Source organism: Hirundo rustica, chromosome 3 (genome assembly GCF_015227805.2).
Source record: "Hirundo rustica isolate bHirRus1 chromosome 3, bHirRus1.pri.v3, whole genome shotgun sequence".
NCBI lineage: Eukaryota > Metazoa > Chordata > Aves > Passeriformes > Hirundinidae > Hirundo > Hirundo rustica.
In genome coordinates this window covers 80,843,929-80,868,376 of record NC_053452.1, presented here as the reverse complement: position 1 = coordinate 80,868,376, position 24,448 = coordinate 80,843,929, and positions in this window count along the sequence as shown.

Here is a 24,448-nt window from a genome sequence, read left to right as displayed (position 1 = left end):
GCAATGTTTTGCAGTCCCTTTTCTCAGGTGATTCAAATTTATAATGAACAAATTTCTCATGAATCCTCAGCAAGTATGCAGACAACTGAACGTTAGCCAAAGATCCAGCACAAAGGTAGGCTGAAACACAGGAAGAGAAGTGTAATAGTAGCAATATATAATTTATTCCAGTATCCCAGTTACACTTGTATCTGCTTTCATCTCCACCCAGATATTTTCCTGCACCTTATAAAGAAATGTCAAGCACATTCCTAATCTGGTGTTGAGTGTAATCCGACATTTGGAAAAGTTTGGTAACTAGAAGGTGAGGTCACATACACCCCTGAGAGAATCGGGATACTTCAAAGGATGAAGTTACCAAGAAAGCAGAAATTATTTTTGCAACTTGCACCACAATACTAAGATTACATCTTTCTCCCTTATTACTGGATGGAAAATAATCCTTATTCAAACATTACTCTTCAAAGACAGCCAGAGGTTCTCGGCAGATAGCAGGGCCCTTTCACTTAAAAAACATGAAAAAGTATTTTTTTAATAATGGTTACATTTCTAAAAGGGGAGGAGGAAAAGTTATCCATACAATACCCCAGAAAATGAGCAACATAGGAGGATGAGAATGGCTGTGTATGATGGTAGAGTAGCCCAGCTTTGAGTGGGACCACAAAAATCCCAGTAGGTTTCCTGGTTCCCCCTGCCCACAGTTGTGCCAGAGCAGCAACTGTGCTGTGGTGCTCCCCTCCAGGCTCCAGCTGTCCTTTCCCTGTGTGCAGACTCCTACAGCCCCCGGACATGTGGGCTTCTCGCACATCAGTTTTTAGTCTGCCTAGCACATTTCACGTGCACTTCCTCGCCAGTGCCTCACAGCACCACGGACATTCCTCAGGCCCTTTCCCATCAGAAGCCAGCACTACACAGACTCCCTCAGCCTTTCTTACCTTTCCCTCTTTACCAGCCCTTTGTGAAAAATCCCTTTCCCACTTGATGAGGGTAAATCATTCAGTCATCACCATTTCTAGCCTATCTAGAGATCAGATCACCTCCCCCTGCTGTTCCACAGCTTTTCCATTCCTGTCTTCCCTGCTCACAATTTCTTTTGTACAGCAGGCAGCTTCAGACTTCATTTTTACCATCTGGAAGACAAGACAACATGCTTTGAAGAGCTCCCCTCCACCATATTTAATTCAAATCCTTTAGCTTTTTGGGGATGAGTCAGTTTTGTCAGTAATTTGAGTAATAAGAGCACAAGCACAATTGCTAACTGAGCCAAGCTGTTCCTGAGCTTTCCTCAGTAAAATTCCTGTCCTAAACCATAGCTCCCTGTGTTTTACAGATAATTGCTCTCCCAACTCCATCTGTCTTACAACCAGAATAGAGTCAGTGTCTTTTACCTGACTCAAAATAAGCAAGAGAGTTGCAGGAACCAGAAATTTAGCTAACAAGAGGGATTGAGAAGATTAGCAGTGCCAGCTTGCTGCAGAAGTTCTAATAAATGAGAGCAGTCCAATTAATAATGGCCTTTTTAATTTTCCTTTCAGTTGTATTTAGTAGATGAGAAATTCTTTTCAAGAAAGATTTTCCTAGCTTCCTAGGTTTGGAATTGGACCCCCTAGTTAATACTTTTCTTTAAATTCCATGGCCTCATGGCCTATTTGCCTTCATTGCTGAAGACTTTTTTTTTTTTTTTTTTTTTTTCTTTCCCCCCCCCAAGCCCACAAAAGCTGTTATTAAGCATTTGTCGGAACACACACATCAGTTCTTGTGTGCTGCCTTCTAGCAGAATGCTTTTAATTGAAAGGAAAACCCGGCCTCCTGCTAGGTTTGGGTGGGCTGCAATTAGTTCCATACTAGTTAGTTTTTCCAGAAAGTCATATAACTCTTCTACCCATGCATTCCCACTCCGGTCCAGCTGCAAGCAATATGCTGAGTCAGCAAAAGAAAGGAAGAAGAAGAAGAGGAGCAGGAGGGGGGAGGGGGGGGCGGAAAGCAGCAGAAGAATTTTTTCATTGAATCAAGAATCCAGTCTGTCCTCAAATCTTATAAAATATGTGTTGGATTCCATCTGTCCTGGAAGATACCCACTCTTGGTAATGACATTTCCTGGCACTAGCACCAGACCTGTGTGCCTGCAGCAATACTGCAAATTCCCTCACTGCATGGAGGCTTTGGACTCCATCAGCCAGAGACAACACCTTGCAATGGTGTGGGCCTGTGGGGGGAGCAAGATACAAATGTCCCCTTATGCCTGAACCACACTGCTTCAGTGCAAAAAAAAAAAAAAAAAAAAAGGTGTCTTCCTCACTTGCAAGGAAAACAAAATCCACTGCCCTACTAGTTGGCTGCAGTGACTGAAGCCAGGAGCAAAGTGTGCCAAACATCTGAATTTTAGCAAATTCAGATGCAGATGGAAGTTGGAGGAAACCTTTTTCAGGGTACTTCTGGTTTATTTGAAGCCAACAAAGCATGAAATGGTCTTAGCAGTTTGTTATTTTTTGATGTAACGTGAGGATCCAGAATCTCTTGACAAGTAAAGGAGGAGCTCGAGTTTCAGTTTGTTGACTGGTGGTTTTCTGGATTCATCCAAGAAATGTATTCAAACAGTGTGTGCAGCAGAAACCATTGTAGTCATGAATGTTCAATGGCAAACATCTGAAAGTGGACATCAGGTAATGAAAACAACAGTTAAGTAAATAATCATTTTCGTTTCCCAAGACAACTGTTAGAATTGGGATATGTTTTATCTTTTCATGTGCACCAAGGTGTGTGCTAAGATTTTCCTACATTCTGACAGAAAACCATGACTTGCAGGCACATTCAGAGCCTTTACTAGACCTAAGAAACACTCATGTTGAGACCCATGAATTTTGTGGGGTTTCATATCCATGGCTTGAATCAGCATAGTTGCTCCTCTAACACAATGACTACTGCATAAAATTCAAAATAATCAGCCCACATTTAGCTTATTCTTTCACAAGCTCCTCTTAGGAGTAGTAAAAGACACCAGGTAAATTTTGCATTGTTAACTATAAGTAAAAAGAATGTGTCACATTTTATTTCACATGGGAAGTGAAAAAAGAAATCTTTATTTGAACTTCTTCCTTTGAAGTTGCAGGTTTTCATCATGGGAAATCCTTGAGAATTTTAAAGGAGTATTTTAGTTTCACTTTAATTCAAAATATCAAGAGTTTTTGCCAAAAAGCCCTAATAGTACAAATTAAAATGATTCAGAAATATTTCTTTCTGAAACATGATTTAGTATGGAAAAAAAAATTTTTTTTGGACGTTTTTGCTGCAGGAAAATTGAAAATTTCCAGTGGAAATAAAGTAACACCATAAAAAGTCAGCATTAACAAAACAGTATTTTTGGTAAGAAAATCTTTTGCACTAAATACTGTGGCCAAGAGTAATTACAATTTATCCAAAAGCCTGAGAGAGCTACAATGGATTTTTGGAACCTTTTAAATAATCCCACCTAATGCAGTAATAATGTTGCAAAGTGAGAGTGTGAAAAGATTACAGTGAAAGGTTTGTATCCCAGCAGCACCTGAATATAAACAACCTGTTTGTTTAACTGACAACAGCTTTTTCCATACACAATTTTAAATTTGCAGAAAACTATAAATAGATAGCACTTTCACTGAAAGCATTAAATTAACCAACTGGGTACTCGACTTTGTAATGTGGAGCAATGTGGAGTGATAATGAACACCATGTGTGTGTGATAATGGGAGTTGTAGAAAATAGATCTGGCCAGCTGAGTGAAAAGGAAATGCTCAAAAAGAAAAAATCTGAAGTCCAAGCCAAAACAAGTGACCTAGTGGAGCAAGTAAAGGTTTGTATTTGGGGCAGGCTAGAGGCCTGAGAGAGATCAGCAATTCAGCAGGGTATTTTTAAGCATATGCTCAAGGCCCTCCTTATTCGGCAGGAAACTTAAGCATATGCTCAGAGGTTAAGCATCAGCTGAAGTCTCATTGATGTCAATGGGTCTTAAACACATGCCTAGAGATACATATGTGCTGAAGTGCTTTTACAAATAAGAATGGACTGGGGATCAGGGCCTCAGTCCCCTGGTATTCCATAGCAGGCTAACCCTGCAAACTCCTGGCTTTCCAAATTCTTCAGAGTAGATCTCATTTATTATACACACAGGACCAGACTTAAGCGTTAAGAACTTGCGTTATTGTACATAACTGCCATTGGCCCTTTGGTACCAAAATAAATAGGAAAGTACAGATACATTTATAAAACATCAGTAATTTCTACTGCAATGTGTCCAAAGAATTCTCTTAATGATAACAGTGAAAGCATAAAATAAGCAGAAATGTGACTTTTGAGCAGGTCTTTTAGTCTTTCCAGTACTGATGTAAGAAGACTTCCACAAGAATGTATTTAAAGATAAAGCTGAATCTCAACTGAATACTGACTTTGAGTCATTTATTTTGAAAGAGCACATGGTGCTCTTAATTTTTGTGCAACCAATGGAACTGTAGTTCCTTATGACATTCTGTGCCTGATTAGTCCACTTGTCAGCCACAGAGCTGACTGGACATCACTGCATCAACAGAACAGTCACTCTCTTTGGCAATTCGACTTCAGGTAGGCAAACTGCAAAGCATTAATCTGCCATGATACAAATTTAGGAATCCACAATTGTACTCTGAATCTCAGATGGCAGGTTAACATTATAACAAAATCTCCAAAAATTTTAGGTAAATCATGTCAGACTCAAGTAGGGCTTGTCCTTCTTTAAAACTGCATGAAAATATATCAAAAAGTGGCACAGGGAATTATATGGTCCGGTTACTAATGATATTAAATATTTTTCCATTAAGTTAGTACAGAATTTGAAATTATCAGTGAAAATCCTTCCTGTGCATTTCACTGAACCTGAACTTGGTCTTTGCATTTTGTAACTCTCCAAGGACAAATATGCAGCAGAGGAAATGGTAATAAAGACGCACTGCAGGGCCAGTTGAGAACTACTTTAAGTGGATTCTGTAAATGATGGCCCATTTTAAAACACTCTTAATGCAACAGGAGCAAACTGGTGTGCAGCTGAATCGCAGGACACTGCCAGAGTACAGCTGTGTGCAAGCACTGCATTGCTTTTCTACAGTGATACCATAGAAATGATTATAGCAAAAAGCTGACACAAACAAACAAACATAATACAATAAAATTTATGAAGAAAATCTATTATTTGCACATGTGTTTTCCTTCTATCAGAGGACTCATGTCTTTAACTGGAGAGCATTATGGTTGGGCATTTCCTGCAAATGCACTAAGGAAAAGCCACAGCAATACAGTATTCCTTCCATAGATGTTAATATTTAAAGACTCACAGAACTGACTAGTGTTCAATTTCTGGTTAACATTTGATTACTTTCTCACTTTGTTTTTCCAAATGAAGACAACCTGGTGAAAGCATTCCCACATTCCTCTTTGCACTTCTGCCATGACAAAACTTAGCTGATATAGGCAAATTCAAGTTCTAAAAGTGTATATCTTAGTCCAATTTTATTTCAAGTTTCTGCCTCTTTATTAACTAGGGAAGAGCACCTCTTCCTTCTTGCCCAAAAAAGCTGCTGGTTATCATTCCCATCCCTTCGGTCGGTCGAGTAGCACATGATGCTAGCCTAGTATAAATAGGAAACAGGTTCCTATGGAATCTGAAATACTGTTTGTACACCCTACCACTGACCACAGCGGAACAATGGTGTGCCAATGACAGAGAAAAAAAATAACTCTATTTGCTTGCTCTTTCTGTGCCTCTGTCTGAAATATACCTAACTCCAGAGCTATTATTTATAGTTATGAGGTGACAACTGAGAGCTAGCAGTCTGCTGAGTGAAAAAATGTTTGCCTTTATCCTTTCTAGAGATATCCTATATATGCACACACATGCATGTGCAGCAGCTATTCATACATACCGAATAGGGAGAAATACCTAATCATCTACAGTGCTTATACAGTGTCTTGAAAGAAAAGTAAAGGAAAGTTCTTTATTTTGTGTGAAATGACAGAACTTCATTTTTTAAGGTTATTCAAAATGAAGATAATTTTAATCAAAGCCTACAGCTACACTGGCATTGTTTAAAACACTGAGAAGCAGTGTTGTAAGTTTTCTGTGACCACTTCTGAGTATGAATTTTAATTTAAAAATTCACCTCTTCAGAATTGCAATATGCTGCAACTTGCAAATATGTCTTTTTTTTAAGTCAGTCTTGGGCAAAAAGATTGGACAGGAGGAAATTCTTCACAGAAAGGATTGTCAAGCATTGGAACAGGCTGCCCAGAGAGGTGGTGGAGTCCCCATCCCTGGAAGTGTCTAAGAAAAGACTGGACATGGCACTTAGTTCCGTGGTCTAGTTGACTTGGGGGTGTTTGGTCAAATATGGTACTCAGTGATCTCAGAGGTCTTTTCCAACCTGGTCAGAGGTCTTTTCCAACCTAATTGATTCTGGAATTTTGTGAAAAAAATTTACATTGTTCACACAATCACTAACATGCTGATATTGGAGGGGTCTTCCAGAGGTCGTTTAGTTCCTCTGCCTGTCTGCAGGACTATCACCAGCGCCAGACAAAGCCACCCATGGTTTTCCTTAGTCAAGCCCCAAAAACCTTTAGGGATAGATATTCTGCCTCTTCTCTGGTTACCCTGTTCCAATCATCCAAACCAAAAAGATTATTCCTAGCTTCCATTCTAACTCCCACAGTCAAAATTTGATGTTGTGACCCCTCTTTGACCACTTGAAGCTATGAAGAAGGGTTTAGCTTCATCACCTCCATAGCTTGCCTTCAAGCAGTTCCAGGATGCCCATAGCTGCTTTCTCGTCAGGCACTACAAGCACAGCACCCTTCACCTCTCTGTAATGGGCACATCCTCCAGGCTTCTGGCCACCTTGGTAGCTCTCCACTTGTCCCTCTCCAGCATCTCTACAATCCCAATGTTTCAGCCAACCTCACACATCCCTTCTGTAGTTATGAAAAATAGGATGAGCTCAGCTTCTTCAGGGTTGCTTGGAAGATTGCCACTGAACAAGCCCTCTATTCTGCTTGGGATTTATGGTACAGCCTTTGACAGGCCCAGCTGAGGAGCAGTCTAAGACACTGGTGCCCCAGGCCTTACCTTTCCCCAATTCCAGAGGTGACCCCCCCCCTAGCTCGAAGATGGCAGAAAATGTTGCGCCCCAACAGCCCTCTTCTGTTAGCTCTGCTCTGGGGACAGCCCAGGGTGGCAGATCATGAGGTCTGCAGTGGCTGCAATCACCACACCTAAAACCCTTGGAGGTCATTTCCAGGTGGACTTTGCTGCTGAATTTCAAACAATTTCATTATTCCTAGATCATTTTTCTCCATGAATGGGTCATTTCAAGGAAATGTAAAAAACAGTTCTATGATCAGATGCAGTCTAAGTCTTATGACCGCTGTCCTTGATTTAAGAGGAGCAGAAATCTCTTGCACAACTCTTTCCAGCAGAAAAGCATTTAATAAATCTTGTGAAAGTGTGAGGAAAATATGGAGAAAAGGGAGACACTGATAAGAGAAATACTTTCAAAATAGACAGCAAAAATTGTTTAAAGTAATTTTATAGCCAAGTAATTACAAGAGTTCTTTGTCATAATTTCCCATGGAGGAAAAAAGTCAAAAACTAATAGGTAGTAATTTGCAAGTCTGAACCACAAAAAATCTCTTGTACTGTCCTTCTAAGTGAAAGTTGGAACTTAAGTAAAAATAGGAAGTCTGCGTTTTTCTAATCACACGGAACTTAGGGTCTACATCAGTTCTTGGCCCCTGACTGCATGGATTATGGTGGATACTATCCCTCTCATGAGCAGAGTGACTGACTTTGGCCTCTTCTTCAACAGTTCAGCTGCGTACTTCCATCCTTAAGGTGGGAGAAACAACTGCTGAACAGAAGAACCATATTCTAATAGCTGTGATTCCCCCAAATCTCAGTTTTCAGCATGTCAGGACATTCTGTCCATGTTTACTACCGAGCGAAGCTAATTCCAATTCCCTGTTCCTTTAGGTATCTCCCTGCTCAGTGACTTGTTTATGGTCTCTGGGCTGCTTTCCAGAAGCGATCAAAGCTGCCTGGCTCTCCCCACAGGCTAGGAAGAGGGGATGCGGTGGGATTTAGGTTATCTGACCATGGCCTGAAGCAAAGAGTCCAAGTATCCCACCGGCAGGTGACAATTGCTTAGCTCTCCTCACCTTAGCCATCATGCGTGCTTCATCCAGGCCAAACCCCGCCCAGCCCAGGGGCTTTCCATTACTACAAGCTTCCAGTCAATGTTGGAGCACAGTGTCTACACACACACACACACACACACACGCACCTCAGGCGGTTCCCTGTGAGTGTGCCAGGCCATTAAAAATGTTTCTTGTTCCCAGCTCGGAAATATTTGACTGGCTGAAGAGAAATACACTTTTGGCATGTACTCCTAACCCACACTTTGTTTTCATATTCTTTGCTATCAGTAAAGACATTTTAATATGCCACAAAAAAAGCTCTGGATGAATTTGCTCAGTTAAAAGTATTCCTGAACCTACACCGTAAACAGAAACAGAGCTGACCAAACAGCAACACTTCCTAAACCCCCAGAACTCAACAGCAAGTTACATACATGAAACAAGATTGTTTTAGTCATAAAAAGCAAACTCTACTCTCATATTGGGTATTTCTGTCATCTATATGAGACACAGTAATAAGTAAACAGACCTCCGTCATGTTATTTTCCCAATGCCTTATCATGCAAATTAGTTCTAGAGAAGTAAAAAGCCTATTATTACAATATGAAGGAGAAATCTTTCCCTTTTGCACTCCCAGAAACTTGAAAACCACCTCTGAAGATGCCTACATACACTTGTTTTCCAGCCATCAACTGACACTGATGCCTAGAGAGGCTGAGCTAGATGAAAGGCTAGACAGAGTTAAAGGAATAAAGCAGGTATTTATTAGAAGGCCTTCCAAGGATACACCTTGGGCAGTACAAGAGCCTGGCTGGGGCTCTGCTCAAGATGGACCCAAGATGGATGCAAGATGGATGCAAGATGGATGAACTGTCAGGAGTTTTCACGTTTTTAGAAATTTTGGTCCGTTTACATATTGGTGTTAATTGTCCAATCACAGCTTCAGGTTATGAAGTCCCAACCTCCCAGGTCATTTATACTTCTTGAACCTAAAGCTGCAATGGTGTCCTTGGTCTCAAGCTGGAAAAGGATTGCTTTGTCTAACTACCCTGTGAAGAGAACTTGCTAACTCTTTATATGAAGTTCAGAGTCATACACTAAGGCAGTACAGAATCTAAAAAATATGAAAGCTAAAACCTAAGGTATCACTTCCCAGAACAGCAGTGGCAAAGGCCAGAAAATTCTCTCCAGAACTCTCCTGGAGACACACTGATCTGGGATGGAATTTGGGATTTTGAGTCAAGCTAGATATCAGCTCAATTTGTACCATCACAGGAGCAGGGAGCAATTTTAAGACTGCTGAAGCCAGTGGATCAGCCACGTGAGTAATGCCTGCTCCTTCCTCTGCCACATCTCTCTATGCAGTCTGGGCACGGGTACAGATGAGACCACGTATAACCAATTGCATGAAGATGTATATTCTCAAGGAAGAAACATTCAAATACCCTGTGGGGCTGAGGTTGGAGGTAAAAAAAGGCTTAGCAGGTGTCGTCCTGTCACCCCCTCTTCATTTTAGGCCTGGCTTAGGGCCAGAAGTGTCATTAGGTAACCCCTTTCTCAATGGGAAGGGAAAAAGAAAAGTTCTGGTAGTTGATTTGTTGTTTTTTGTGAACATTTTGTTCTAAATTCTTGAAATTGTTTTCAGAAACTGTTTTCAAGTTTTTGCCTTGCAAGGAGAAAAAAGTGTTCCCCTTCAAAGACAGGACAGAAGTGCATAGGGAAAAAAAAAAAAAAAAAAAAAAAAGCATACTTTAGGAATGTTTCTCACAGGAAAAAAAAAGGACATTCATCCAAAAGGACACACAAGGCAAAATTTACAGGGATATAAAACCACAATAAAGGAAATATTAAAGTTTACCTAACTTTTTTGCTAATCACACACCTAACCTGTCTGACTCCTCTCACACACAACAGCCAAGCTGCTCCTTGGTGAATGTCAGTAAGAACAGACTGCACCACAGCAGACTCAGCATCTTGACCCAGACTAACACTCTTGCATGGACACCAAGGACATTGCTAAAGAAACACAGGCCCTATTGTTAATCATTGCTTTTAGCAAACTTCCCTCGCAGCCTGAGCTAAGCTCCATATTAAATTGTGAAGAAATCACTAGAACTACTATGCTGCAAGTGACTTTTAAATCAAGTGCTTCGGTTATACGATATTTAGCACTGTGCTGTAAAGGGTGGTAAATGGAGGTGTCATAAATATCTGACTTTATCATCTGTTGACTCATAATCCAGATGCCAATGGGATATAAATCATGTAAAGCATGTTTCCAGATTAGGAAAGTCTGGCTGCTCACTATTGTTCTAAGTCGCGTTATTTCTTTGTAGGATCAGGAGTGCCCTCTGATGGACAGCAGCTATTACTGGGAAGTAAGAGTCGACTGGAAAGAGGCACATCCTAAATCTTCTATGCAACGCAAGATGTTCTCACTTCCTGAATTATATAGTTACAGTCCTCTGTGTGCTTAGCTACTGCAATAACCAACTTTGTTTTCTTGGAAATAACTTTCTGCATATTTATCTTTTCATTTCCATATTTTATATTGGTATTAGGGAAGAAATCAGGGCACTGCATATGCATACATCTAGTAGTAAAATAAATAAATCAAAAGAAATTGAAGACATAAACTACAAAATTTGTGTATCAAGCTCTGAGAAAGACCTTGGAAGGCTCTGACAAATTCATACACCTGAAAATTCATATATTCAGCTGAATATCAAAAGAGATATAACTGGAGAAAACAGATAAACTCTCTTAAGAAGTGCTTATCTGCATGTAAGAGCCCAAGAGCTTGTATGTCTTTTTCTAGCTCTATAAGCTCTATAACCTAATAAAACATTAACTCCCTGCAAACTTTGCCTCATTTGCATCCTTAGATAATCACAACAGAATGGTGAAAAAACAGGATTTTTTTTTTTCTCCCTCATCTGTTACTTTACCTGTTTGTCAGGTATTGAGCATCTTCAGGCTGCTTATAATTTTAAATTTTATCAGCTCTTATATCAACTGCCCGTTCCAGGAGGAAAGCTCCCTTTGGGAGCTGGAGAAGACTCACAGACTTGGAGTCTTTTGTGAAGATGACAGTGCCCAGTACCTGGTAACACGTCTCCCTTCCACTGGATTAGCAGGACTGGAGCTAACGCCTTTGGTGAAACAAAATCCTCTCAAACTGGTCTCAACCACACACTTTCCCTATTATACACACACACACACACACACACACACACACACACACACACACACACAAAAAAAAAAAAAAAAAAAAAAAAAAAAAAAAAAAAAAAAAAGGCAAATTTCAACTATCCAAGCCCTTATGATACTCATAAACTGTGCCTTAGGGGTAACAGCAATTAATACTGATACTGACTGCCTGAAAACCCTTAAAAAAGGCAAAATACTAAGAATTGCACAGCGTTAAATAAGTTACAAATGCAGACACCCACAAGCTTCAGAGCAAAACCCATCTCCTTGAATCTGCAAAGGATAATGGGTGGCATCAAGGAATGCAGCTAGGGAGCAGGGATCTGTGCGCGTTTTCCCCATGTCTCCATCACTGCTGCTCACGTACAAAGCCAGCAGCCATTTCGCCCCAGGTCTGCTGCACCCTGTCGGCAGAGAGGCACACCAACTCAGCTGTCTCATTCATGCTACTTCATTTTATTGCTATTTTTAGGATCTAAACAAAATGTCATCTTTGTATTTTCCTTCTGATGAGGAAAGCGGGGGGAGATACGAAAGAGACCAGCAGAATGTTTCTCTCTCGGTGAAAGACGCTAGCAGAAAGTTTTTTCTGCGACAGATTGTACTCGAGCTTCACATATACCATAGAACCTAAACATTCTGAAATACGCAATACTTGCATACTAGGATTGTAGCGTCCGTTTTCCACATGGAATTGCAGGCAGGGATTATCCAGACGCTGCCCTGGAGGGCGTATGAGGCATCTCCTGGGCACATCGGTTTGGGAGAGCCCTGGCGCTCCCGTGTGAAGCCCAGCAGCCCGGCTGGCCCCGGAGGAGCGGCACGGAGCCGGGAGCGCCTCCACCCCCTGAGGGCTCTTCCTCCCAGGCAAAGGGGGGTCCTGCCGCTCGTTCCGCCTCGGTCTGAGGAAGAACTATTCAAGACCTTGGCCCCGAGGCGTTTCTACACCTCGGAGGAGATGCTCTGGGGAGAGAGCGGGAGAGGGCAGGTGCCCCGCTCGGGCCGTGCCGCACCCGAGGCGGGCGAGGGGCTCTGCCCCGGCCGCTCCTGCCCCGCCACCGGCCCCTCAAGCAGGCTGCTTCAATTCCCCCGCGGGCAACGGGGAGGGGGAAACCTTCTGCTGCGTCCCCTCAGCTGCCCGCGGCCCCCAGTTAGCCACATGTCGTCTAAGAAAGCTTCACGCAATCGCTCCCGACGGTCACCCCGTCCGAGGCTTCACCCCGGGCTGCGGGGAGGAGGCGGCGGGGGCAAGACCGAGCCCCTGCAGCTCGGAGCCATGGCCTGTCCCAGCCGGAGCGCTGCCCGCATCCCCAGCGCCGGGCGCAGGGAGCAGCGCGGGCGCGGAGGGCGGCAGGAAGGGCCGGCCGGGCACCGCCGCACATCACCGCCTGTGCCTCGGGAACGCGGCGCAGAGGGTGCCCGGAGCGTCCTGGAGCGTACGGAGCCGCCTCAGAAAAGGCAGGAAAACGGCACGGGAAATCGCTTGGAATTTTGGCGAATTTGTGCTGAACTGGTGGAAGAGTGTTCAGGTCTAAATGAAACATCCTTTCCGCTTTTCAGTGAGCACGTTTAATTTTCTATTCAGATTACTGGTTCATGAAAACGTCTGAAGCGGTGCCTTTTGGCTGGTTTTAGAGCAGGACTTTCATTTTCATGCTATAAACCTCTCCCACACGTTACCACTGTCACCCACACTGCCCTTTGGAAGACGCTGAGGTGCCCTGCTGAACTTTAGGGACGTACTGCATCCTTGGCTCCTCCTGGGAGCTTGATCCCAGTCCATCTGAGTCCAGATGCAGCCTTCTTGCCTAAATACTCCTCCACATTAATTTTGTACTTGCATTTTCCCATGTGGGGCTGGGGAAGGGTCTGGAGCACAAGTCTTACAAGAAGTGGCTGAGGGAGCTTGGATTGTTTAGCCTCCTTAAAGGAGGGTATAGCCAGATGGGCTCAGCCTCTTCTCTCAGGCAACCAGCTGCAAGACAAGAGGACATAGTCTAGAACTGCACCAGGGGAGATTTAGGTTGGACGTTAGGAGGAATTCTTCACAGAAAAAGTGATTAGATGCTGCCCAGTGAAGTGGTGGAGTCACAATCCCTGGAGGTGGTAAAGGAGAGACCAGATTTGGCACTTAGTGCCACTGTGGTAGACAAGGCGGTGTTCAGTCATAGGTTGGACTTGATCTCAAAGGTCTTTTCCAACCTAACTGAATCTGTGATTCTGTTGCTGTCACCCACAGGCCTGCTGTGATCTGTGAACTTGGTGGGTGACTTGCAAATACACACCTCAGGCAAGTGGCATTATAGCCCTGCAGGAAAGATTTGTAGCAGAAAACCGGACGTCTTGAAACTGGAAGTCTTGCTCCAAAACTAGCCAAAGGGCACCACTTCAGATATTTTCATGAACAAATAATCTGTATAGAAAATAAAACAGATCCACTAAAAAATGGGAAAGGAAATTTATTTTGACTTTAACATTTTTCCACCAGTTTAAGAATAAACTAGCTAAAATTCAAAATGATGTGTCCTTCTAAATGTAAAAAAAAAAAAAAAAAAAAAATAAAAGGTTTCAATTTAGAAGGTGAAACAGGTTATGCTCTTAGCACCTCTTCAAAACACTTTTCCTTTAAGATTAATAGGAACTGATCCTTTTTGTTTGACATTTTATTTCAAATGTAAACATTGTCTGGTGGGATGATAATCATCACAGTAATCATCATTATAATATCACCAACACAACTTGGCATCACAAATTGCAAGCGATCCCAGTTCTCTTCTGAAATCCCAGTGTCTCTGGTATCTAGACACAGCACTGTGCAATACCTGCTGTTTCCATTTAGCTATGGCAGTAGCATCTACAAAATAAAATCTGCTTTCAAAATGTGAGATGGGTGGTAAAAAAAATGGGCTGAGGGGAAATACTTGTAGTTTTCTAAGAGGAAACTGTATGGGAATAGGTCAGAAACAGCAGCTGGCTTTTGAGTATGCAAAATAATATGGTAAAAGAAGATGCCTACTGGGTCCTTCTTGTGTTCAAGGTCCTTGGTGAAGCGCTCAATGAACAGTGCGAGAAGGAAAGTACCTGAGCTGGAGCCAGGGAAAGAGAGTTACAGATTTTTGAGGTTGTCCTTCAGTGAAAACTTTATTGTTTGAAGTTGTCCTGGGTTTCTGTAGAATAAAATACTGCCTTTTGTTGTTGCATAGCACTGAAGAAGCAAAATTACTGCCATTTGTACTCTTAAGTGATCGGGGTATTATCAGCTAGGTAGTATGACACCATTCCTGTGTGAACACATGGTTTGAATTTATTCTCCAAAGTTTGGCTGGACTTATTCTTTATAGGTGAGGACTTTCAGATCCTGCATACCTGTTGCTGCAATAAATAAGGAGTCAGAAGTGCCGTGTTGTACTTTTCATTTTGCTTGTCATTCCCCTGATCTGAAATCTTCTTTTGATTTGCTGAAAATTCAGAGCAATCATGAATCAAACGCAACAGATATGAGAAATGCAGAATTAAAAGCAGTCCAGAAACAGAACTCTGTGGACTAAAAAGCAGTGAATTCCCTAGTCACTGGGATAGATGGACTTTAATTTGTCAATAATTCATCAGTGTTACAGAGAAGTATCAATAATAAAATGATATGAAAATACCAGTCTTGTTGCTTTATGGACAAATTGACCTAGCCAGTCCAACACCTTGAATGAGGGGAGACTGACATGCAAACCATGGTCTATACATCTTTACCCTTCAGGCATGCCGAGGTGATGGCAAGATCAAAGAGGCTTTTGAAATGCCAAGTTCTGAGAAAGGAAATTGGGAAATATAACTCCAGAGCTAGCTGGAGGGGGCAGGGATGAGGGTCATGTTAGAAGGTGTTAACCACTGTAGAGAGAAGAGAGACTCTTATCCCAGATGGTGCAGACATTTCATTGTTGAAATACAACTGTGACCAGCCCATGTTATAAGGTAATGAAATCTGTCACAACTGGAACATCAAAAGTGGTCACAGGCTATAAAGGAACAGTGTTTGTGGGAGCAGTAGGGGCAAGAAATGTCGGACACTGGAGGCTGTGTCTCTGAGACGCTGTAGTCAAGAGGATCAGAAAGGAGAGGAAGGAAGAGATTGTCTTGCTGACAGCTGCCCGAGGATAGGAGCGGAGGACTAGTAAGATATTGCTTCCTTTGTAATGAATCCAAGATGTACCTCCATAGCCTGACATCTACTGAGTAAACTGAGTTAGTCGCTCACTCAGACAAGTCCTTTCAGTCCACTCTGGTTTTCCTATACATTCTTAGTACATTCTGTTTTAATTAGACCAGTTGAGTCCTTGATTGTTTGCAAATTTCATGCAGACTTTTCCTTAGCGGTGCTTCTAAAGAAGAGGAACTACAGAAAGATGCCTGGAGCCTATCATAGTTGGGATGTTTGATGCTTGGACTATGGAGAATTCTCATAGGAGATGGCACTTACAGAACTGAGGACTGGCAAGCACAAAGGAAACACCTGGATGGTCGGGGGTCTTTTTATCTCCCTCTGATTTTCTTATGACTTAGAATTTGAGAATAATGGAAGTCAAATCAGAAAGAAGGATGTCTGTCGGCTTTCATGAAAATCAATGCTGCGGAGTAGAAATGTACTGAAAAGTGCTAACTAATTCCAGGAAAATAGGGGAGAGCAGACGAAAAAGTGCAGGTAGCAGAACTAGACACTTCCAGCAGAGTGCAGCATCACCCCGGATGAGCTGTGCATGAGCATGAAGTCTGAGAACCGCTTGCCTACTGATAGAAGACAAAATAGTAGTTGTCTGCTGCAAATAAATCTCTCTGAAAAATAATAACACTTTTCAGTTTTTGACTTTTGAATAATTCTTACATGCTCTTAAATGGTTGACTGTGTACAATAAATGTGTTGGCGATGGAAAGTAGGAGAAAGAATCTGGGACTGGAACTGGAAGTGGGAGCCAGGAAGATCCAAGCCAGACACATGGGGATGAGTGAAAAGTCTGCCAAAAAATTAATAGGTTGACTGGTAGCCTGGTGATAGGGCAGGACATTGGAAATAAATGAACTCATGGGACTGACAGAGCAGACAATGAAATGAGAGGAAGTACAGGCAAAGAGAAGGGAATTAGTACCTGGAGCCAGAGACAGGAAATGCAAAAACATACTGGAAGAGATGAGACAGGTGGGACCAAAGAGAGAAGGAATAAGCAGAAAGGGTATTCTGTTAACCAGTAAAGCTCATCTCTCTACAGAGGCCTTGGGATGCATATGTATTGCTATTCTGCTTCCTGCGAGTCTCTGTGAAACCCCATGTGTGACGTAATATAATATTGTCCTATCAAGGACGAAAACATGCTGTTGCCGTCTCTCCCTTTGAAAAAAATCACAAGGAAGAGACCAATACTGTGGATTTAGAGGTCCCAAGCCAACTGTGCTGTCATGGAGATAATAAGAAGCTGCCATGTGATAGAATTTATGATTTTTTGTTCTCATTTTCTTTTCTTAAAAGAAAATACTCTTCTTTGCAGAGTCAAATCTGGAAAAGTCAGGCAATGAGACAGTCAGAGTATTTTACCTAATTCTCTGTGAAAAGGCATTATGATGGGTCCTTGAAGTACATGGCCAACTGGGTCTTTTCCCACTGGAATTCTGTTTCATTTTCTGTATGGAAAATCTTGTTTTGGGGGTGATCAGTTTTGTACAGTGAAGGAGGGTGACTTCCCTCCTTTTATACCTCATTTGTTGCAAAAATACAAAGGACATAAGACATGTGGAGAGAAGTTTATGGAGAAGGAGACAATGACATCGTTAGAGTCACTGGACAAACCCTGAATAACAGCATTTTACTTCAGTGCCTTAGCACCTTCCTAGCTTTGCCATGATATCTGGGAATTCACTTAGTGAAACTTTGCTAGCTGTTTTTGCTCTCTTCTGCTTTTTATGCTCACTTTTGTTTTCTAAGTCGTGATGTAAAAGGGTGCTTGACTTGAGGATCAGTGGTGTGCACTGTGTAGGATTACCAAAGGCTGCAACTGAAGCAGTACACTGCTTGAGACAAGCACCTGAGTGCTCTGGAAAAACAGGTATTACGAGACTGGGGAAGCTGGGGAAGGTGACAATTCTAACTGAATTTCAGCATAAGTCCCTGATTTATAAAATTGTGATGATGATGTCACTACATTACTCTAGAGAAGCAATCTCGAAATTAAATAAAATTTTGGTAACACTGAGGGTGCAGCAGTTAGGGATTCCATAGTCCATCTTGCACAAGAATCAGAGGTGCGATTAAAAAGCATATTTTATCATCCTCTAATTCAAACCCAATCATAACACATACAGAGTGAAGTGAAATTAATATTGTGTGGCCAACACAGGATTCATCTGACCTAGTTTTAGTCATCTAGACTGTCTCCAGTCAGTAGGGATTTTATTTCAAATTAGGCATCTCTGACAGGCACTTGTCTCTCTGTGTCTGCTTGCTAGCTGCTTTCTCAGAGAAAAATTATTTTAAGAACTAGGTATTTTGCTTCATGGCTTAAAAATTACTATGATATTTCACATTGTTTGTGAAAACCAATGTGTTTTATTAATGGTATGTGCAAAATACACAACTACACCAGGTCAGTCAAGAAGACACACAGCTATCTGGTGAATTTGAGTTCCAAGCTTTATTTTCTGACCAGACAATAAAGGTAAAACCCAACTTTTGATGTCAAAACTTGTTCTATTTTAGATTCCTACATTATCTTTTCCACTTTTTTTTTCTTCTTTCTTCCTTTTTTTTTTTTTTTTTTTTTTCCTTCCCCCTACCTGATACTTTTCCCTAGACAGTTCTTTGTTTAACAGCCTGCTTCATGTACTCCTAATCTGGACTGTTAAACTCTGGCCTAGGGGCTCTTTTTTATGTGCTGTCTGTGTAACACCTAAGATCTGAGACACCTCTTGGGTTTGGAACTAAGCACTTCCATAGAACAGGTAATAAATACTCCTAATTCCAGTATCATAATGGTTTCAGTGATGCAGAAGTGAAGCAGTACATGTCAGTTATCCACAGCTGAATCTAGCACTGCATCCAGGAGATCTAGAGTAGTGGTGAAATTTCTGCAGTGAGCCATTACCTGAAGATGCTATAGGAATGGAAACAGAGACTGAGGAAGTTAAATTTGCTTTCAGTAGCAGCACAGGGTTCAACCAACCACACATGGTTGCTGTTCCATTCTCAGGGAAGAAGTAGTGACTGTCCTGTGGCAGCTGGAAGGGGCGCTATGAGTCACTGGCACCTTCCCACTCAGCTCTACTCTACTGTGGAATGGAAGGGGCATTCTTCTAGAGTTTTGTTTTTTTTTTTTTTCTTTTTACCCTTCTTTTCTGATTAGTCATACTGCCTGAGAAATGTCATTATAGAGCTCCCCAAAAAAATTAGGGGTGATAGACACTCTCCCTCTCCCTAACTCTCCAATCATATGCACAGAGGAGTGAATTATCCTCAAGGAAAGCAAAGCACCTTCTCATTTTATTAAGTTAAAATCACTATACTGGATATAAAGCATTAGATATTACATCAGTTAATGTCACAAGGCTAAGAGCAATTAGTGATATCGGCAGAAACTGATGTACAGGAAATTCTATATGAATATGAGGAAGAACTTCTTTACTGTGCTGGTAACTGAGCACTAGAACAGATTGCCCAGAGAGGGTGTGGTATCTCCCTCACTGGAGATATTTGACAACCATCTGGATGCAATCCTGTGTGTTGTAGTGCATTAATTTGGTTTATATTGTATTTCATTTTTGTACTGGGTTTTGTAATGATTTCTTCTGTAGCACCCTGTTCCCCTGGAAAATGTATCACGAGGTTTGTCCCTGCTCCTTTTCCCCACCCATTCACCCACACTGGAATGTAACCCAACTCTGTTCCACTCCCACCTTATCCCTGACTGGGTAGTGACTTGTCCCTGCCTCTAGCCCCTTCCCCCTGGGTAAAAGCCCTGGGACCATGTGGGGATCTCTCTAGCACTTGGGACCTGGACAGGGACCAGACTGAGCTCTGGACTCTGCAGGAGCAGGACCCCAGAATAAAGCCGTGATTCCCCCTGGACCAAGGGCAGACTCTTTCCTTTTGCCATTGACGGATGCCTGCTCTCTCTAAAGAAAAAGGTTTGCAGCTTCCTTGGGATCTTTTAGGCCCCTGAAGGGAAAATTCCTTCTTGTGTAGTTTCTCTCTCAAGCTAGCCGAGGAAAAAATGGAGCAGGGGCTCCAAGGGAGAGAGAGACACTTCACATGTGCTTGAGCAGGGGGGTTGGACCTAATGACCCACTGTGGTTCCTTCCAACCTGTCCCATTCTGTGATTCTGTGATATCGAGAAAAGTAAAAAATATAGCTGCATCAAAAGTGACTGAGTCTGTTAGGATTAAATATTGCAATGAAAATTCATACTTCTTAGACAAAGAAGGGAGACTCATACTTCTTAGACAAAGAAGGGTGTAGAAATAACTTCTCTGCTGTGGACTCCAGGACGGTGCGGATGAATGTAGACTAGAGATCTCTGAAGTTAGGTTTCAGAAGATTAGGTTTATTGTAAGGGATGTGAGGCCCTGCTCTGAGCTGCCAGGCTGCAGCTCGTGGCAAGGCCTAGGGAGGTGGGGGAAGGGAGAGGTAGGGAGAGGAAATTCCAAGAGAGGAAAGTCCTTGGAAAAGGGTGCAAGCAAAGAGAGCATCCAGCCCCCTGGGGACCCCTTATCAGGGGGCTTCAAGGTGGGCTGGAACAGGGCTTGGGCCAATGGGGTTACAGATACCTGATACTTCAGGGGAGGGGTACAGGTGTGGGATGAACCATACATTGAGGGGTGAGACAGAACATTCCATCTGACCTCTGGGTCTGGCTGCAGGTAACCTTCAGCTGGTCACATAACTGTTTTCCCAGACATCCAGTAGCTAGGACATCTCAGACATCAAAACTTTCTTTCAATCTATCTCACTTACAGACTTCACATTCTTAGAATCTAAGCAATCATATTTATAGGGCTTTCTGGCTTCATCCTCCCCAACAGAAGGGAGAGACATTTGATGAGGATCCCCACTGCACCAGGATGAAAATGAGAATGGTGTCCAGAGGATTCACTGAGGGAAAGAACAGTGTGGGGGATTGTTTTGTCTTATAAGACATGCCTGTGAGCCCATTACCTGAGGCATGAGAGTGTGCCCAAGAAGGTCATGCTCTTGCTCTTCCTTGGAAAAGCAATGACAACATGTCTCAGAGATTATGTAAGCCAGGGCAAAATGAAGCCATGCATGGAGAGGATGAGCTATATGAGAAGCCAAGGACATTTTTAAGTCCTTGGCAGCCTTCTGAAGTCTGCTGAGGCAGTTTATTGCTCTGGGTTCCCACTCAATTCAAACTCTTTCCATCACACATCTAGAAGGATAGCCTATGTCAAAGATGAAGAGTGAAGTCTGGTTACTCCTATAATACCTCCAAGGAAAGAAATGCTGTGAATCACCATTCCTTGCAGCTTAGTAGATTGCTGAGCCAGACCATCCTGGAATCTTTGTGGTAGAGCATGAGAAATTCCATCTATGTGGGACATTTACCCAGCCGGCTGGCAGGGTTTGCAACAGCTCTTAATCATCTTGGAGCCAGTCCCTGAAGAGAGGGCTCTCTTGGCCTCACTGCTCTGAGCTCCTCATCCAGTGCAGCTGAGTGGCCCTGTCTTGGCCATTCCAGAACATTTGGAAACCAAGTGTTTTGTAATATCTGATGTGAGCTGCCTGGCGTTGCAACAGAGATGCCGGGAAGGAATACAGTGACAAAACAAGCCTTTTACCAGGAAGTCCTGTGCGGACACTCCAGAAATTTCTTCTAGCAAGATCTGAACCATAAAGTCAGAATATATAAATTAGCCTTTGTTCCATGCTGGCCTCCAGAGTAAGACCAAGATCTTGTTTCCCATCCAGTTCTGCTGGGTGACCTAGAAGAACATTACAGAGCAACCTACTTCATAGAGGGAAACAACAAAGGAGAGGTAATACTCAGGGTCTCTCAAGGTACTGCTGGCTGGTTGGTGGAGGTCACCAAGCAAGGTTTGCAATGCTCACCCATGTCAGAACTAGTCCTGTGTAAGAGGCTTGGAGATGGCTGAAGAAACTTCAGAAGAGCTTTTCTGAGATACATGCTAGTGCTGAGTATGAAGACTGATGTCCCTTTTTTCTCCCTCTTTAGCTCCCTCTCTTTCTCACAGACTTGCTTGACAGACACTCTCTGATGCTCTCTTGACTTCTCTCACTTCAGTTCCAGCAGTCTCAGGTTTATTCATGTACATTTCATGATGTTACTCTTTTCCTTAAAGCGTCAGTGATAGGCTGGAGAGGCAGCAGTAGGAGCAGATGGATCAGGTATCCAGTGACATCTTGTTTTAGTAGCACATCCCTTGGCTCGGATACCCTTGTTTTGATTCTGGAGTAGGCCATTTTAGCACAAAGCTAGTCCCACATATTTTCCTCTTATTGCCTGAATTAATATCCAAGAAACTGTTTTCCAGGATAAAAACAGCATCATCCAAAGATCCCTTCCCACAGCAAAAGGGTGCCTATTTATGCATCTGATCAGCTCGTAAATGGATGTCACATGAGATGAGACCTTCACAGCATCAGAAGGAGCAGCTTCCTAAGAGAGTCATCATGAACAGCCAAGGCCAGCAGACACAAGTGGCAGGATGACCCCCCACAAGTGCTTCATTGTCCACCCTGTTCCTTGAGGCACAGGGTCAATTCAGGACAGCCCAAGCTGTTTCTGCTACGCTCTCTGCCCAACCAGACCAATGTATGCGTGTTCCAGGCATGAAGAGCTCTGTGGTGTTTGGGGTAGGGCTGTGCTGTACAGGCCAAAGACAATATTGTGTATACAAGTCCTTTTTGCTTCCTTTGGGGTTTTGCTGTGTCTCTGTTTGCACACAGCTGTGGTGGGCAGAACCAGCATGATGTGGCTGCAGACGGGGATTGATGAGGAGAGGAAACAAGGCCAGACAGATGCCAACAAGATAAATGGTGTTGGTGCACACAAACATCCAGAAGCAGAGCGACTGGCCAAATTATCTTTGTTTGTCACACAGCTGACTTCCTAGCAGATTCGAGACACTTGCTAATGATGGTGTTGCTATTTGTCTTGCAGATTAGAGCAAGGCCACTGGATCAGATGAAGTGGATGTGACTAAACTCGGGATCAGCGTTTACTTTCAACATATTGTGGGCCATTCAAACTTACCATGTCAGCAGAGATCTAGTCACTGCAGAGAATGCACCCCAAAGAGCAATTCATCAGGTCTGCCACCTGGTCAGCATGGGACACTCAGTTGCCCAAAAAGAGTCAGCCAGACACCCAGACCTCTGCATATGAGGCCGGCAGATATGGCACAAGACCTACACAAGATCCTCCCTACTGGAGGGAAACCTGGAGAGCACCGAGCAAAACCAGCACTTTTGTTTGAGTGATGAATCCCAGCTGGTGAGTCTACTTTAGTGTGACCAGATCCCTCTCTAACTGCCTGTGACCATCCCAACCAGGTCTCCATTGGCCACAGAGGAAGTTTAAGTGAACTAGAGCACATGTAGTCACCTCTTTGTGGACACCTGAACGTGCTCTGGCTTTGAACTGAATCCCAGCCAGGCTGCCAGCAGAGGCCAGCTGAGAAAGAAAGCAATGGCCAAAGGGGATGTGAAAAGGAGGGGAGGAAGCATAACTCCAGGTTTTGCTAGCGTGCAGCTCTTGCCATTGAGGATTGCCCTGTGGTGAGGTGAGCAGTGCACAGCGCAGTCACCAGGACAATAACAAGACACCACACAGCTGTTTTAATTCAAGTCATGTATGGGAGAATGGGGACAGCAGAGCACAGCCATCATGGAAGAAAATACAGGTTCATTCACTTTCCAGCCATATGAGGAAACAAGCAAACCAAATGAGTCCAGATTCCATTCCATGGACTTCAGGTACCCAGGAAACTGGGGCATGACATCATCCAGCAGAAAAGAGACAGCAGCCAGTTCAGCTTCTGTAACGTTGTAAGAAACCGCCACTTCTCTGCACAGTGGGGGAGCCAGTGTTTTAAAGGGAAAAAGTGACCTGTCAGTCTCCACTTACAATGTGTGATTGTCCAGAAGTTCCAACGAAGTGTATGGAAGTGACAGCGCTCCAACTTCGAAAAAATTTTTTCTCCAAATAATTTTGTCATTTAATATTGGAAGATGTAGACTTGCACTGTGAGTGCATGAATTAAAGGAGCAGGTGGGACCCCCAGTCAGTCTGATTTACCCAAGAGATGGTCACCCCATGCTGTACTCCTAACAAGCTGTTTATTTAAGGCATTGGCAGATTTTCCCCTCACCGTGCATTTGCCAAACCGCAACTAAGAGCTTTGCATTTAGCCACGGAAGGAAAATCTTGAAAGCAATTCATTAATCTACACTAAAACCACTAGAGCTATAATTAAATCAACTCTTAAAGTAGTGTAACTCTTTTTATGGCTGAAATAGCAGTCTTTATTTTAAGCATCATTGGAGAAAGAGGAGGAGGGAGGAAAACATTTCCATGTGAAGGCTTGGAAACTCCTTTCAGCGTACTAAACATTCACCAAGGCTTCCTGTGAGCATTGGAGTTTGTCCTTTCCCTGCTGGCTGGATTTCCATCCCGTTTGACCTCCAGCGGCCGGCTGAATGCCCTTCTCCAACCCGACAGCAGCTGTCTTGGGGTGAAGGACGTCGGTGGGACAGCGGGGACTGGGACGTGCGCGGGCGCAGGACATTGCCTGGAGCTCGGGGAGCCCCGAGGACGGGCGGACAGCGAGCGAGCGAGCAGCGAGGCGCGACGAGGACGCGGCGCGGGCGGCCGCGGCGAGCCGTGCCGGCGCACGCCCAGCAGATGCGGAGCGCCTGCGGCGGTCGCGCCCGGCGGGCAGCCCGTGCCCGTGCCCGTGCCCGTGCCCGGCGGCGGGCGGGTGGCGGCCGGAGGTTCCCCGGGGCGGCGCGCAGCCTGCGCGGTGTTCCCGGCG